This window comes from Anabrus simplex, chromosome 8, assembly GCF_040414725.1.
Source record: "Anabrus simplex isolate iqAnaSimp1 chromosome 8, ASM4041472v1, whole genome shotgun sequence".
NCBI classification, from domain to species: Eukaryota; Metazoa; Arthropoda; class Insecta; order Orthoptera; family Tettigoniidae; genus Anabrus; species Anabrus simplex.
Genome location: NC_090272.1, coordinates 120604622 through 120622983, shown reverse-complemented (window position 1 = coordinate 120622983; position 18362 = coordinate 120604622). Strand labels below are relative to the sequence as shown.

The 18362-nt window shown below is 44.8% G+C and overlaps 1 protein-coding gene and 2 non-coding genes across 3 annotated transcripts in view; all 3 read left to right on the top strand.

Annotated features, from left to right (window-relative positions):
- Nucleotides 1-18362, top strand: part of LOC136879332 (gustatory and odorant receptor 63a-like) — a 72913-nt gene that overhangs the window by 29456 nt on the left and 25095 nt on the right. The window lies entirely within an intron of this gene.
- On the top strand, nt 4922-4994 carry TRNAR-ACG (transfer RNA arginine (anticodon ACG)). The gene has a single exon. It is a non-coding gene; the product is annotated as a tRNA-Arg (tRNA).
- Nucleotides 7853-7925, top strand: TRNAR-ACG (transfer RNA arginine (anticodon ACG)). Its single transcript has one exon. It is a non-coding gene; the product is annotated as a tRNA-Arg (tRNA).

Genomic DNA, 18362 nt, shown 5'->3' with positions numbered 1-18362 from the left:
GACCAAGAGAGATCGGATAGGATATATGAAAGTGAGGAGCCTGGCACAAGCAAGTGGAAGCAATGCCAGGACTCGGCTGAGGGCCCCGTGGTCGCCAACCCACGCTCCAAAGTTCAGAGCCCCTGGGGCTCTCACTTCTGAGTTAGATGTTGTCGCAAGCAGTTCATGTGAGTGACATTCTATTTCTGTTTCTGCTGTATGGCCGTTGAAATGAAATGGCTTATGGCTTTTAGTGCCGGGAGTGTCTGAGGACAAGTTCGGCTCGCCAGGTGCAGGTCTTTTGATTTGACTCCCGTAGGCGACCTGCGCGTCGTGATGAGGATGAAATGATGATGAAGACGACAAATACACCCAGCCCCCGTGCCAGCAAAATTAACCATACATACATACATACATACATACATACATACATACATACATACATACATACATACATACATACATACATTATCATTATAGACTGTTATGTCTTTCAGCGTTCAGTCTGCAAGCCTCTGAGAATTTACTAAACGTCGCCACAATCCTCGATTTGCAACTAGTGTTGTGGCCTCATTTAGTTCTATACCTCTTATCTTTAAATCGTTAGAAACCGAGTCTAACCATCGTCGTCTTGGTCTCCCTCTACTTCTCTTACCCTCCATAACAGAGTCCATTATTCTCCTAGGTAACCTATCCTCCTCCATTCGCCTCACATGACCCCACCACCGAAGCCGGTTTATGCGTACAGCTTCATCCATAGAGTTCATTCCTAAATTAGCCTTTATCTCCTCATTCCGAGTACCCTCCTGCCATTGTTTCCACCTGTTTGTACCAGCAATCATTCTCGCTACTTTCATGTCTGTTACTTCTAACTTATGAATAAGATATCCTGAGTCCACCCAGCTTTCGCTCCCGTAAAGCAAAGTTGGTCTGAAAACAGACCGATGTAAAGATAGTTTCGTCTGGGAGCTGACTTCCTTCTTACAGAATACTGCTGATCGCAACTGCGAGCTCACTGCATTAGCTTTACTACACCTTAATTCAATCTCACTTACTATATTGCCATCCTGGGAGAACACACAACCTAAATACTTGAAATTATCAACCTGTTCTAGCTTTGTATCACCAATCTGACATTCGATTCTGTCGAATTTCTTACCAACTGACATCAATTTAGTCTTCGAGAGGCTAATTTTCATACCATACTCATTGCACCTATTTTCAAGTTCCAAGATATTAGACTGCAGGCTTTCGTCACAGTCTGCCATTAAGACCAAGTCGTCAGCATAGGCCAAACTGCTTACTACATTTCCACCTAATTGAATCCCTCCCTGCCATTTTATACCTTTCAGCAGATGATCCATGTAAACTACAAATAGCAAAGGTGAAAGATTACAGCCTTGTCGAACTCCTGTAAGTACCCTGAACCAAGAACTCATTCTACCGTCAATTCTCACTGAAGCCCAATTGTCAACATAAATGCCTTTGATTGATTTTAATAATCTACCTTTAATTCCATAGTCCCCCAGTATGGCGAACATCTTTTCCCTCGGTACCCTGTCATATGCTTTCTCTAGATCTACGAAACATAAACACAACTGCCTATTCCTCTCGTAGCATTTTTCAATTACCTGGCGCATACTGAAAATCTGATCCTGACAGCTTTTCTGTGGTCTGAAACCACACTGGTTTTCATCCAACTTCCTCTCAACGACTGATCGCACTCTCCCTCCCAAGATACCAGTGAATACTTTGCCTGGTATACTAATCAATGAGATACCTCGATAGTTGTTGCAATCCTTCCTGTTCCCTTGCTTACAGATAGGTGCAATTAGTGCTTTTGTCCAATTTGAAGGTACCTTACCAACACTCCACGCTAATTTTACTACTCTATGAAGCCATTTCAGGTTAAAATTCCCGACCCTGCCGGGAATCGGACCCGGGACCCCTGTGACCAAAGGCCAGCACGCTAACCATTTAGTCATGGAGCCGGACATTATGGCCGTTATTAAGTATCTAACGATATTTTAAATACTAATTAGTACAATTATTGTATTTAAGTATATATTTCGAGTACGATGAATACTTCTCGAGGGAGAGGGAGGCGCAGGATTCTCCCACCTCGTGAAAAAAATACAGCCGGCCGTGTTGTGACAATTCATCACCAAGGAAGGGAAATGATATGTGCCGCAAGGGAATTCTTTGAAGAAGAGGCTACGAGTTTTATTCCCGCAGGCGCTCTTCTACGTGCCAGTAAATCTATCGACACGAGGCTGACGTATTTGAGCACCTTCAAATATCACCGGACTGAGCCAGGATTGAACCTGCTAAGTTGGGACCAGAAGGCCAGCGCTCTACTGTCTGAGCTTATCAGCCCGACCCCTGTAGTCTTGCCAGGTAGTCTACAACAGAACGCAGCGGTCTGAATTAACGAGTGAACAAGTGAGCCGGAAGAGAGGGGTGAGAGAAAGGAACACTGGAATGTGACAACATATTGAAATGGCACGTGCAATGCTCCTCCTTTCAGCTGTAGCTGTCAGAACTCATCTTTAGGTATTAGAGGTATAGGCTCTCGACATATTTTATATTCCAGGCCTTGTGACGCAACGGATGACGCGTTTGACTACGGATCGGAAGATTCCAGGTTTTGATCTTGTCAGGGTTAACATGTGATGGCAGTGTAATCGTGAGCATAGTAGTCAGTCTGGGTTCATCTTCCGTATCTTCCGTATCATTTTATGTACCTAGTAGGAATAGTTTGGAACCTCCCTCATACTTATCGAGAAGTGATCACTTCTTCTTCTTTATCTGTTTACACTCCAGGGTCGGTTTTTCCCTCAGACTCAGCGAGGGATCCCACCTCTACCACCTCAAGGGCAGTGTCCTGGAGCTTCAGACTCTGGGTCGAGGAATACAGCTGGGGAGGATATCCGGTACCTCGTCCACCTCTACTCAGTTGACCTCCCGAGGCTGAGTGGACCCCGTTCCAGCCCTCGTACCACTTTTCAAATTTCGTGGCAGAGCCGGGAATCGAACCCGGACCTCCGGGGGTGGCAGCTAATCACGCTAACCACTACACCACAGAGGCGGACACAAATGATCCTTACTGGTGCATAAAATGTATCCTAAGTGCTTCTTTGAAAGTGCGAAGAGCACATAACCTTCTGATATTTTCGGGAAGGACGTTCCACTCACGGCAGGCCAGTTCTATGGGTATGTAAAGCAAGGATGGAATTATTAGTAGATCTGGTATTAAGACTCTGATAGATTGAGAGGAATTTGAAATGTGAAGTAAGGCGAACAATGAAGGATTTTATGGAGATAGCATAGGGTATGCAGCCGGCTCCGTGGTGTAGGGGTAGCGTATGTGCCTCTTACCCGGAGGCCCCGGGTTCGATTCCCGGCCAGGTCAGGGATTTTTACCTGGGCCTGAGGGCTGATTCGAGGTCCACTCAGCCTACGTGATTAGAATTTAGGAGCCATCTGACGGTGAGATAGCGGCCCCGATCTAGAAAGCCAAGAATAACGGCCGAGAGGATTCGTCACCACACGACACCTCACCTCATAATCTGCAGGCCTTCGAGCTGAGTAGCGGTCGCTTGGTAGGCCACGGCCCTTCAAGGGCTGTAGTGTAGTGCCATGGGGTTTGGTTTGGTTTATAGGGTATGCACTATGCGACGGATTTCTACTTGGGTCCAAGATAGGTGGTTATATGAAGGAGTTTCATGGCCATAGTACCGTAGGTTACAGACATATCTCTTCTTCTTAATCTGTTAGCTTTTCCCTCGGACTCAGCCAGGGATCCCACCTTTACCGCCCCAAGGGCAGTGTCCTGGAGTGTGAGACTCTGGGTCAGGGGATACAATTGGGGAGGATGACCAGTACCTCACCCAGGCGGCCTCACCTGCTATGCTCCCGTAGGAGTTCTTTTACGTGCCAGTAAATCTACATACACGAGGCTGAGCATTTGAGCACCTTCAAATACCACCGGACTGAGACAGGATCGAACCTGCCAAGTTGGGGTCAGAAAGCCAGCGCCTCAACAGTCTGAGCCACTCAGCCCTGCTAGACGTATCTCACACATGCATTTTGGTCACGTTGTAATCTGCTCAATAACTTGCACCCATCATCATCATCATCATCTGTTTACCCTCCAGGGATCCCACCTCTACCGACTCAAGGGCAGTGTCCTAGAGCTTGACACTTGGTCGGGGATACAACTGGGGAGAATGACCAGTACCTTGCCCAGGCGGCCTCACCTGCTATGCTAAACAGGGGCCTTGTGGAGGGATGGGAAGATTGGAAGGGAGAGGCAAGGAAGTGGCCGTGGCCGTATGTTAGGTACCATCCCGGCATTCGCCTGGAGGAGAAGTGGGAAACCACGGAAAACCACTTCGAGGATGGCTGATGTGGGAATCGAACCCACCTCTACTCAGTTGACCTCCCGAGGCTGAGTGGACCCCGTTCCAGCCGTCATACCACTCTTCAAATTTCGTGGCAGAGCCAGGAATCGAACCCGGACCTCCGGGGGTGGCAGGTAATCACGCTAACCACTACACCACAGAGGCGAACAACTTGCACCCATAATCTCTATAAATCGCGTCACTGTAGTCGAAATGAGGGTAAACCAGAGCTTCTACCAGCCTTATCCCTGAGCAATCTCCGAAAGTGTGTCGGTGGAGTTCGGCTTCATCCTGTGTAATGTAATGTATTTGTTTCAGGTGTCCCAATTTCTACAGATTATGGAACAGTTTCCGCCTCGGCGACTACGTGGTCGTCAATCGAGCGCTTCTCATGACGGTATGAAATTGGATATGACACTTACTTTCATGAAACGAGAGTATGTCCTTAAGTGCTTAAGTGATAGCTTTTGAGGTCATAAGTAAGCAAAGGAAACCTGATTTGGCTTAACATGTCTTAACATGGTAAGCAGTTCTCGCCGGGCCCTGTGGCGCAACGGATAACGCGTCTGACTACGGATCAGAAGATTCCAGGTTCGAATCCTGGCAGGGTCGGGATAGTTTTTAACACACTTTAGCAGTGTAATAGTTAGCATCGTAGCGTTCCATGAAGTCGATCTGGGTCCAATTCCAAACCAAGTAACTCGCCTTACCCTCACCAAGTGCATATCTGGGCCTGAGGCGCGATGGATAACGGCCCTGATGCAGTGTAGAAGACTCCAGGTTCGAATCCTAAAGGGGTTGCTTATTTTCATATGTGCGGTGGTTGTTTAATAGTGACAAGTCGTAGTCTCCCTAGTAGTCTATCTAGGCCATGCGACATATTTTATATTCCAGGCCCAGTGATACAACGGATAACGCGTCTGACTACGGATCGAAAGATTCCAGGTTTTGATCTTGACAGGGTTAACATGTGATGGTAGTGTAATTGTGAGCATGAGTCTGGGTTCATCTTCCGTATCTTCCGTATAATTTTCTGTACCTATTAGGAATAGTTTGGAAACTCCCTCGTACTTATCGAGAAGTGATCATCATCATCATCATCATCATCATCATCATCATCATCTGTTTACCCTCCAGGTTCGGTTTTTCCCTCGGACTTAGCGAGGGATCCCACCTCTACCGCCTCAAGGGCAGTGTCCTGTAGCTTCAGACTCTTGGTCGGGGATACAACTGGGGAGTATGTCCAGTACCTCGCCCAGGCGGCCTCACCTGCTATGCTGAACAGGGGCCTTGTGGAGGGATGGTGAGATTGGAAGGGATAGGCAAGGAAGAGCGGAGGAAGCGGCCGTGGCCTTAAGTTAAGTACCATCCCGGCATTTGCCTGGAGGAGAAGTGGGAAACCACGGAAAACCACTTCCAGGATGGCTGAGTTGGGAATCGAACCCACCTCTACTCAGTTGACCTCCCGAGGCTGAGTGGACCCCGTTCCAGCCCTCGTACCATCATCATCATCATCATCATCATCTGTTTACCCTCCAGGTTCGGTTTTTCCCTCGGACTCAGTGAGGGATCCCACCTCTACCGCCTCAAGGGCAGTGTCCTGGAGCTGCAGACTCTTGGTCGGGGATACAACTGGCGAGAATGACCAGTACCTCGCCCAGGCGGCCTCACCTGCCATGCTGAACAGGGGCCTTGTGGAGGGATGGGAAGATCGGAGGGTATAGGCAAGGAAGAGGGAAGGAAGCGGCCGTGGCCTTAAGTTAGGTACCATCCCGGCATTCGCCTGGAGAAGAAGTGGGAAACCACGGAAAACCACTTCCAGGATGGCTGAGGTGTTAATCGAACCCACCTCTACTCAGTTAACCTCCCGAGAATGAGTGGACCCCGTTCCAGCCCTCGTGCCACTTTTTCAAATTTCGTGGCAGAGCCGGGAATCGAACCCGGACCTCCGGGGGTGGCAGCTAATCACGCTAACCACTACACCACAGAGGCGGACGAGAAGTGATCACAAGCATAAAATTCGGGGGCCAGAAACCAACATACAGATGTGGGCAAGTTTTCCATCGTTTTTTTTTCTATTTGTTTTACGTCGCACCGACACAGATAGGTCTTATGGCGATGATGGGATAGGAAAGGCCTAGGAATGGGAAGGAAGCGGCCGTGGCCTTACTTAATGTACAGCCTGGTGTGAAAATGGCAAACCACGGAAAACCATCTTCAGGGCTGCCGACAGTGGGGTTCGAACCCACTATCTCCCGATTACTGGATACTGGCCGCACTTAAGCAGTTTTCCTTCGTAAACAGGACCATACCGCCTCTGTACCATCATCATCATCATCATCATCATCTGTTTACCCTCCAGGTTCGGTTTTTCCCTCGGACTCAGCGAGGGATCCCACCTCTACCGCCTCAAGGGCAGTGTCCTAGAGCTGCAGACTCTTGGTCGGGGATACAACTGGTGAGAATGACCAGTACCTCGCCCAGGCGACCTCACCTGCCATGCTGAACAGGGGCCTTGTGTAGGGATGGGAAGATCGGAGGGTATAGGCAAGGAAGAGGGAAATGCTGCCACTCCCGGAGGCCCGGGTTCCCTTCCCGGCTCTGACAAGAAATTTAAAAAGTGGTACGGCGGCTGGAACGGGGTCCACTCAGCCTCGGGAGATCAACTGAGTAGAGGTGTATTCGATTCCCACCTCAGCCATCCTGGAAGGGGTTTTCTGTGGTTTCCCACTTCTCCTCCAGGCAAATGCCAGGATGGTACCTAACTTAAGACCACGGCCGCCTCCTTCCCTCTTCCTTGAAAAATTCCCATCCCCCACCAAGGCCCCTGTTCAGCATAGCAGGTGAGGCCGCCTGGGCGAGGTACTGGTCATCCTCCCCAGTTGTATCCCCGACCCAATGCCTCACGCTCCAGGACACTGCCCTTGAGGCGGTAGAGGTGGGATCCCTCGCTAAGTCCGAGGGAAAAACCAACCCTGGAGGGTAAGCAGATAAAGAAAGAAAGAAAGAAAGAAAGAAAGAAAGAAAGAAAGAAAGAAAGAAAACAGAACCATAAGGGATTGAATACAGTAAATTACCTGCAGCAGTCTTTGATAGATTTCCTTCCGGTATCAAAACGTTTAAGAAGATCATTAGTGCTAGTGGAAAGTGAAAAGTCCGCCTCTATGGTGTAGTGGTCAGCGTGATCAGCTGCCACCCGCGGAAGCCCGGGTTCGATTCCCGACTCTGCCACGAAATTTGAAAAGTGGTACGAGGGCTGGAGTCAGCCTCGGGAGGACAACTGTGCAGAGGTGGGTTCGATTCCCACGTCACCCATCCTGGACAACACTGTGCCGTTGGGTGCCTGGGTAGAGAAGTGGAGGGCTGTGACGTCAAAGATGTTACTGTGCCAATTGTATCAGCTGTTAATACAGTTCAATTTCAGGTCATGCTCACTGCAGCATGTCTATTTTCGAAGAAGCAAGACAACTGGCCCTGTGGCGCAACGGATAACGCGTCTGACTACGGATCAGAAGATTCCAGGTTCGAATCCTGGCAGGGTCGCTTAGTTTTTAACGTGCGTTTTATTGATGTTTTAAGAGGAGGTTCGTTCGTTCGTAATCTGTTTACCCTCCAGGGTCGGTTTTTCCCTCGGACTCAGCGAGGGATTCCACCTCTACCGCCTCAAGTGCAGTGTCCTGGAGATTCAGACTTTGGGTCGGGGATACAACTGGTGAGAATGACCAGTACCTCGCCCAGGCGGCCTCACCTGCTATGCTGAACAGGGGCCTTGTGGAGGGATGGGAAGATTGGATGGGACAGGCAAGGAAGAGGGAAGGAAGCGGCCGTGGCCTTAAGGTAGGTACCATCCCGGCATTTGCCTGGAGGAGAAGTGGGAAACCACGGAAAACCACTTCCAGGATGGCTGAGGTGGGAATCGAACCCACCTCTACTCAGTTGACCTCCCGAGGCTGAGTGGACCCCGTTCCAGCCCTCGTACCACTTTTCAAATTTCGTGGCAGAGCCGGGAATCGAACCCGGACCTCCGGGGGTGGCAGCTAATCACGCTAACCACTACACCACAGAGGCGGACTTAAGAGGAGGTACAACTAGAAAACCATCCTCTCCTAACACTAATCAGAGGCGGGCGGGGGAAATGGAAGAGGTGCGACATTTCGGAGAATAAGAATACTGGCAAATGAAAGCGAAGGACACAAAAGTGAAAGAGATCCTGGGATCCAATATCATCGTGGTCGGATAGGCTGTTACACTTTGTTTTATTTTGTTTTGTTTCTATGTCGAACCGACATAGAGAGGCCTTATTGCGACGATGGGATAGGAAAGGACCAGGAGCGGAAAGGAACCGACCGTGGCTTTAATTAAGGTACAGCCCCAGCATTTTCCTAGTGTAAACATGGGAAAACTTCGTCAGGGCAGCCGACAGTGGGGTTTGAACACGCTGTCTCCTGAATGCAAACCGCGCAGCTACTCGCTCGGTCAACACAAGGAAGCCCGTACCTCAGAGCTAAGGGAGACTGCTTTGTAGCCCCAGGTTTTTGTCCTTCTCAGACAGGCTGTGAGAGAGATCCTGAAGATATCCGTAGTTTTTAGGTAACACCTATGAAGAAGAAGGGCACTCCAATGTCAGAGGAAAGAAAGTAGTTACACAGAAAGAAAATTCGACAATAGTGGGCAAAGATCCAAGCCCTATGGTTGAACAAGCGTGGTCTCTTGTAGGTCTATTCGAAAGAAGAATGGGAGGAACTTCCCTGCATTGCATTGCTCTACAAATGTGAGTTTTAAATGAATGATATTCATGAATTGTAGCCTTCGTAGAGCAGAATAATGTGCAGAAAAGAACAAACTATTAAAAATGACACTCTCATAGGTATATTTTTTAAAAATTAATTAATCAATTTCAATAAAAGTTTCTTTCTTTCTTTCTTTCTTAATCTATTTACCCTCCAGGGATGAATATTCCCTCGGACTCAGGAGGGATCCCACCTCTGCCGCTTCAAGGGCAGTGTCCTGGAGCGCGAGAATTTCGGTCGGCGGTACAACTGAGAAGGAGAACCAATACCTCGCCCAGGCGGTCTCATCTGCTGTGCTGAACGGGGGCTTTGTGAGGAATGGGAAGATTGGAAGGGATAGACAAGGAAGAGGGAAGGAATTGGCTGTGGTTTTAAGTTAGGTACCATCCCGGCATATGCCTAGAGGAGAAGTGGGAAACCATTCAAATTTTGTGCCAGAGCCGGGAATCAAACCCGGGCCTCCGGGCAGATAATTACACTAATCACTACACCACCGAAACGAACTTTCAAACTTTTCTTTCTGTAAAATATATTTGAAAGTAAAAATATTTGTTAGTGTAGTTTTTGTTTTCGGAAGAAGCCACTCCCTTCCCTCACACAGGCAAATCCTAACCCCCTCCAAAATACATTCTGGGTATGGCCTTCCTTTCCACTCCTAGCCTTTTCTATCCTATAGTCACCATAAGATCTATCTGTGTCGGTGAGACGTAAATCAAATTGTAAAAGTAAACTTACAGTGATCCCCGCGAGGTGCTTTCAGCCCATCAACACGATAATTAAAACTGTGAGGACTTCTCCTCTTGGTAAACTTATAACCAGATTTTTCACCCTGTTTACCATCGTCTGCTGTCCATCTCACAACTTTTTCGAGCTCTTCTTGCAGTCGCTCACAATCCTGTAACGCTCTGTGTTTATTAAGTTACTCTGTACATCATCCACATAAAGCCTTCTCTATGATTTCAATTCCTTAAACATATAACTTCTCTTTGTGATTATCCAAAACATAGAGATATATTATTGTAATTAACAGAAAGTCCGCCGTTGTGGTGTAGTGAGAAGTAGTTGCATAGATAAGACATTATCGTTATACACTGATGATGATAAGGATGCATTATCTGTACCCCCTGCATGTCGTAAGAAGATATTGCGCGGGAAACAACCAAAGAATCTGTACTTGCTCCCTCGTCTTCTAACACCAAAGACATATCCATGATTCTTTGCTTGTCCGCGTAGCGAAGAAAATGTTAAGTAAGTATTTTTTTTTTTTTTTTTTTTTTACTGCTCAGTACTTAACATCACTTGGGTATACACTAGCTTTGTTCGTAATACAGTCAGAAACTGTTGTCAACTATCAGCCGCTTGCGCACATTCAAATCGCGTTCGTAGTAGCGATCATCGGAGTTGCTGACTACTGATGTGTTGTTCGTACAAGGTTTCCAAACTTGGTTCAAAACAATTGGCGTCTCGAACCACGTCCGTTCGTAGGGAAAATTAGCTCGTCACCTTTCAAACTAGCTGCCAACTAGATAGTAGGTTCGAATCCCACTATCGGCAGCCCTGAAGATGGTTTTCCGTGGTTTCCCATTTTCACACCAGGCAAATGCTGGGGCTGTACCTTAATTAAGGCCACGGCCGCTTCCTTCCAACTCTTAGGCCTTTCCTATCCCATCGTCGCCATAAGACCTATCTGTGTCGGTGCGACGTAAAGCCCCTAGCAAAAAAAAATTGCCAACCGCGCGTGCGCATATGGACGACAAATCCAACTATCACAGATTCGGGTTCTTTTTTTTTTTTTTGCTTTACGTCGCACCGACAAAGATAGGTCTTACGGCAACGATGGGATAGGAAAGGCCTAGGAGTGGGAAGGAAGCGGCCGTGGCCTTAGTTAATGTACAGCCCCAGCATTTGCCTGGTGTGAAAATGGGAAACCACGGAAAATCCTCTTCAGGTGGTGATTATGGTGGTGGTGATTATTGTTTTAAGAGGAAGTACAACTAGGCAACCATCCTCTATAAAGCACTAATCAGAGGGAAAAATAGAAGGGATCCGACACTTCGAAAAATGAAGGTATCGGCCAAAGGAAGACAAGGGCCACGAAGGGCGTGAAAATGAAAGATTCCCTAGCCCTCGCAAACCTAATAGCGTCGGGGTCAGAAAAGAACAAGAGTTGACCAAGAGAGGTCGGATAGGATAGATGAAAGTGAGGAGCCTGGCACAAGTAAGTGGAAGCAATGCCAGGACTCAGCTAAGGGCCCCGTGGTCGCCAACCCACGCTTCAAAGTTCAGAGCCCCTGAGGCCCCTTTTAGTCGCCTCTTACGACAGGCAGGGGATACCGTGGGTGTTATTCTACCGCCCCCACCCACAGGGGGTCCTCTTCAGGGTTGCCGACAGTGGGTTTGAACCCACTATCTCCCGATTACTGGATACTGGCCGCACTTAAAAGCGACTGCAGCTATCGAGCTCGGTACAGATTCGTTCTGCGAACAAACTTACTGTACAGGGTGGTCGTAAACAACGTGTATCGGGTATATGAGCGTTAGAGGGTTGGTCATACTGATAAATAATTTTGAAAAAAAAAAATTCAATACCTCGCGTCGTTGTCATTTTATCAGCTGCTGAAATTGGCCAATCAGATCACTTCGCAGGTGAATTCAAATGGGCTTCTGTACGTGGCCTAAGACCGGTATGAGTAAACCAGTCAAAGGATAAAACTTCGCCATGGGAGGAGTTTGAATACCGACCTCCGTGCTGACAGAATCGCGCTACGGTGTCACTGGCTGAAACCAACGGTGCTGATTTCACGGCGTGGCTCTCAAGCCGGGCTTAATTCACATTTAGATTTAGCAACACTGGCGCGCAAAGTCCATTTGAATTTGCCCGCGAAGCGACCTGATTGGCTAACTTCTTTCCTTTTTTTTTTTTGCTAGTTGTTTTACGTCGCACCGACACAGATAGGTCTTATGGCGACGATGGGACAGGAAAGGGCTAGGAGTGGGAAGGAAGCGTCTGTGGCCTTAATTAAGGTACAGCCCCAGCATTTGCCTGATGTAAAAATGGGAAACCACGGAAAACCATCTTCAGGGCTGCCAACAGTGGGGTTCGAACCTATTATCTCCCGAATACTGGATACTGGCCGCACTTAAGCGACTGCAGCTATCGAGCTCGGTGTTTGGCTAACTTCAACAGGTGATAAAATGACAACGATGCGAGCTATCGAATCAATCAATCAATACTGACCTGCATTTAGGTCAGTCGCGCAGGTGGCAGATTCCTTATCTGTTGTTTTCCTAGCCTTTTCTTGAATGACTGCAGAGAAATTGGAAATTTATTGAACATCTCTCTTGGTAAGTTATTCCAATCCCTATCTCCCCTTCCTAAAAAACAAATATTTGCCCCAATTTGTCCTCTTGAATTCCAACATTATCTTCATCTTCCCTACTTTTAAAGACACCACTCAAACTTATTCGTCTACTCATGTCATTCCACGCCATCTCTCCGCTGACAGCTGGGAACATACCACTTAGTCGAGCAGTTAGTCTTCTTTCTCCCAAGTCTTCCCAGCCCAAACTTCGCAAAATTTTTGTGACGCTACTCTTTTGTCGGAAATATTTTAAATTATTTATCAGCATGATCAGCATGATATCATTTTTCCCAACCACTCTATGTACTGAATCCCAATGTATTGCCAGCATGATGAAAAATGATAATCGGGTGGCCAAACGCCGCCGCGATTCAACTCAAGCTGTGAGAAACAAATTGCACGAGGCACAACTTCACTCTCGAAGCCCACTAGGATGGGCCCAACCTTATGCTGAATGGCCTCTTCAGAACTCGCATAAAATCCTTTTTGAAGTTGGTATGTGTGCGGAATAACGTTTGTTTTCTCCAGCAATACTAAATTGAGTTTTCAACTCGAGCCATTGTTGGAAAATTCTATTTACTGCAAAAAGTTATCTGAATTTGACATGCCTTTGCCTTATGGCCGAGTGTGGGAACCTGTTGTATGTTTCTTTGAAAAGAATATCTGAATTTCTAGGTAGAAATCCTACAGTAGCGTGAGAAATAGCTAACTGCAAGGAATGAGAGACGATACTGTGATAGTACATATATCACACCCCCGAATTATATGTAGAAGTTAGAGATATTATTGTCAGTATTCGATTTATTATTATTATAATTATTATTATTATCAGTATTTCATTTGTATATTTTGCCATTTATATTTATAAGCTGGAAGATATCCACATATGTAGGTATGAGTAATTTGTTTTGCACGAGTGGGAAAACATTGCTTTAATAACTCTGGTAATTTGGTTGAGTCATGTGGCTACCCCAGTGTTTAATATTTAGAAATTTCATGATCGGTATTGAAGTGGGATTACAATATTACGCCTCGCCCCTTAACCTTATAATTGCATCCATCAGTCCAGCTCTGTCCGCCGATCACTCAGGCTGCTCAAGGTGAGTTCGTTTCTAGTATTCTCTGGGTTTTTCTAGACTTTTCTTTTTTATCTTTCATTCCGATCTTTTGCCTAATTCGACTTCTAATTTCTTCACCAGGTTCCTCAACCCATATTGAAGTGGGAATTAATTCTTTGGATCTTACCAAGTTCATGTTTACGTTTATTTTCCGGAACCAAACTACAGAACACACATAGTGTCAACTTCATATGACAATAAACCTCACAGCATAATTTAACAGTTTTAGAAACTAAAGTTATATATAAGCTGGACAAACCGCCATGGGTATACAACAACGGAGTCATCATTTTAACGGATTTTAAAATGGAATGCAACTTCATCTACCATATTTTATTTTATATTCATCTGTGCAAATTTTATAGTGTGTTTTTAAAGTTGTTTTAAAGTCATATTTCATATTCATCCATGCAGATGTTATAGTGTGTGTAAAGTTGTTTTAGGGTTTTACTGTGTTTGCCCGATTTGACTTTGTGGCTGATGATGGCACATATCTGGTGCCGAAACTAGTACCACATTTGAACGATATATGATTCCTTCACATTAATAAATATCTTTGTATTGAATAGGAGGAAGCTTCTTAATTTTTAAATATTGTTACCCCAGTGTTTGTTGTGATGTACTTGTGTCGGGATATTCCATGAGTCATGTATATATCCCAGCCTGATGAGATGAGCTTGTTGTTGTATTAGGGAAGTTCGTATGACTCATATGATATGCCCGAGCGTTTGTATTGTCTTGAGACCAAGTATGAGTTCAGGGCTGGGTCTTGACTAGAGATCACTCATGATTGGTGGGCAAGGACCAATCCAGACGTATCATCTGAGAGGAGGGGGATGTTGATGTCTATAAAGGTTGATCATACGGCGGCAACCGAGGTGATTGTAAAGGAACGAGAAGGAAGATAACTACAACCAGTGACACTGTATAAGAGAACTACAACTGACGCACTGTACGGGAAGAAAGTGGTGCTGATACACGATACTGGAGTGACACGGCTGCAATGGACTGGACTTCAAACGTTCGTGGAGCGTAGTCTTGTTATGTTCGTGGAAAGTGACTGATTGTGGAGAGTGCTTGCGCATTAAGTATTGTAGCACTTGTGGCGGCCTAGCATTATATGTTGGTGAAAGCTATCTCAGACTTTCCATAATTTATGTTGAGGCTCGGCAGACGTGTGTATATATCTTTACAACAAGTGTTAAAATATGTGAACACAGTAGTACAAGGTACAGTATCTGTGTGATGTGATAACTGCCGATTATGAGAATCGGTAAGTCGAATTGATATAGAGACAGTGAAGGGTATTTATCTTCATACATGTACATTGTTCATCGGACTATCTACAAATGATAGCTTAGTTCTCGCTTTCGTTTTCCCACGATTTTCATTATTATTGTTGTTGTTGTTGTAAATATGGAGTCTTCCAGCAATATTTTATGTGTGTATTATATGTATAATGTTGTATGTTGATGAGGTGCTCATGCACGGAATTTGTTAAGAATATAGTTAGCTATTTTAGAATCAGTGTTATTGATGAACCTAGGTGCAGTTCCTAACTAATTAGTCGTTTTCAGGAGGTTAGGTAAGGCCTGCAGCAGATGTACCAGTACGCAGCATTATGTACACGCCCTGGTATATACAGTTTATCGTGCTCTTATCTAAATTCGAGGGATCCATTCTGGTGAACTCCGGCGCCCATACTACGGACATTTCGGTTAATTATGCTTATTAATTTTATTAAGTTTTTGAGTAATTTTATTTATATATTTTTATTCATGATTTTATTTATTATAATAATCAAATAGTTACATTTGGCTTCCCAACGTGTGGCTGAATGATTGGTACATTTGTTAGGCTTATACGCGCAGATGCACTTGTCAGGTGTGGATGGAATTCTACAAACTATGTCAGTGAAGTGTTTCATATGTTTCATGTGTATTTTGGAGCATGAAGAAATGTTGTAGCGAGTCGAGTATTATAAGACTAAAAAATAGAGAGGTTGTTAAAGTTGCTAGTACTATGAATCAGGATAAGAGAAGTCAAAAGAATTCCACCACATTGAGTTTATCTAATTTAAGTGGGAAAAGCGAAATAGCTGATAGTAGGAAAGATCAATCGGTAACAATAGGTGAGGAACCGAGTAACCCGTCTCAAACTCAGAACGTAGGGGATCAAGGCGAGTCTTCAATGCTCATTATGCTTAAATCGCTACTTAATGAATTGAAAGGTGAATTAAACAGTAAGAATGAAGAGTTGAAGGTTGAACTGTCTAGTAAAATTGATAGTCAGAGTAAGGAATTAAATTCAGTGAGTGTTGAATTAAATGTTGTTAACAGTAAAAGTGATGCATTGTCCAGTAAAATCGACAATAATAATGTTGAATTGTCCAATAAGATTGATAGTTAGAGTAAAGAGTTGAAGAGTGAATTGAGTTTTTTAAGTAATGAAATATACAGTATTAATAGTGAATTAAATTCAGTTAGTACGGAACTGTCTAGTAAGATTGAGAATCAGAGTAAGGAATTAAATTCAGTGAGTGTTGATTTGTCTAGTAAAATTGATAGTTTAAGCAGTGTTGTGAATGATAGAATAGATGAATTGAACCAGAAGTGTGACCATCAAAGCAGGGAAATTCAGGAAGTGAATAATAAGGTTGAATCTCAACGCTTGGAATTGACTGAGAAAATCGAATGCCGATTTAATGTTGTTAGGAAGGAATTTGTTGAAAACAGCAAGGAATGTGATAAGAGAATAAAAATAGTGGAAGATAAAGTCGAAGAAATAGATAGAATTAAAACCAGCCAGAATGTTTTAGCGAAGCGAATAGATGAAAAGACTGAGAAATTGGAGAAAGACCTCAAGTCAGTAGAAGGAAATGCCAGAATGGTAGTTGAAGAAGGAATTAAAGCATATCATGTAAAGTTAAGGCAGGAGATCAGTCAAATCCAACTAGGTAGCAATATATGTAATAGGTGCGTATCTTGTACGAAGGACTCTGAATTACCCGAATTTAATGGTCGGCAGTTTAATCCGATGGAATTCTTGAAAACGGTGGAGAAACGGTTTTCCAAGAATCTTGACGATGGTTTGATTGAGTGGAGTATGGTTGATGAGCTGTTGGATGTTGCATTTGTTGGAGAAGCGAGATCTTGGTTTCAAGTTTATAGACAGGGTACTTCGAGTTTGGAGGAATTTAGGGAGAAATTTAGTTCTAAATTTTGGAGTGAAGCCATTCAAGGAAGAGAAAGGGATCGCGTGCTATTTGGCAAATATAGACCTCAGGAAGGCGTGTCTATGACGGGATATTTCTTGGCGCATTTTCTGATCAGCCAGAATTTTGAAGGTCTAGCATCGGAGAGAGATACAGTCCGCCAGATGTTGAGGCATTTTTCTGAGAAGGTCGGATTAGCAGCATGTATGCAGAGTATTGTTACGATTAAAGAATTAGAGCAGCTGTTAGAGAGGTTTGATGCTTTGGAAGGGCAAGGGAGGACTAGGCAAAGTGAAGGTAGGAATTACGGGGATAATGGGAGACAAGGTAATCAGCTAGGGGAGATAGGAATAATCAGAATTTCAGTCATTCTAGGCAAGGGAATCAGGGTGGTAATTTCGGAAGGGGAAACAGACAGTCTAATCAGGGAGTTAATCACCAGGAACATTTTGGCAGAAGACCTAATCAAGGGGAATCAGAAAGTAGGGGGCGTACGGATCAAAGACCTCCAGATCAAGTACCGAGACATGATAATAGTGAAGAGTCCACGTCAAGTAATTTAAACCGGAATCGGACTTCTTAGTTGGGTCAGATAGGCAGTCCGATACCAAAATTCCTATTCACGTGATGAAACAGGTAAGTTACGAGGTAGATGTGTGAAAGAGGAATTATTGAATGACCATGTGTTTTGTGATCAGGGAGATTTTGAGAATAGGGGGCGTGATGAAGGTAAGAAAGATGTGTCGGATGTCTTACTTTGTGCTAGTGGTGATGGTAATAGCGGTGTTGCGATCGATAATCTTGTGGAAGTTTCCGAAATTGAAAGTGAAGTTTTTTGTGAAGATGATGAAGGTTGTTTTGTGAGTGAAGAGTGTTCACGGAGTATACATCATGAGGATGTTTTTGTTGATTTAAGTGTATGTGAGGAGAGTAAAGTTAGGTCCATTATGTGTGAAAATGGTGACTTTGAGATTAATGAAACTTCTGGTAAGAGAGTCGAGAGTAGCAGTGCTGTTGGCATGAAAGTGGTGCAAGTAGGAGCTGATATGGAAGGTGGTGAAGATGGATTAATTGTTGAGTCATTAAGTAGTAATGACAGCAATTTCAAAGTGTATTATGGTAAAAATTTCAATAATAGAGTGAGCGTGTGTGAGAATGAAAGTGTGCGTGAGATGAAAGAAAGTCTATCCAAGCGAGTGTGTAATGTTTTATTTAATTCTGAGAGACGTGTGAATGATGTGAACGACGTGCTGTATGATATCGATGTGGAATGTGTGAGAAAGTATGCGATCTGTTTGCTTGCATTAATTGTGGGTTTGTGGAAGAGGCAACGTTGTGAGATTCCTGTGCATTTCAGAAAGAGGGATTTCTTTATTATGGATGTTCCGAATGAAAGCTTGTATGTTTCTTGTGTGACTGGATGGGATGAATGTTTGTGTGTGAGATAGGTTGTATTAGAGATGTGTTCGGGTTTTATTACGGTGCGCATTCCTCAC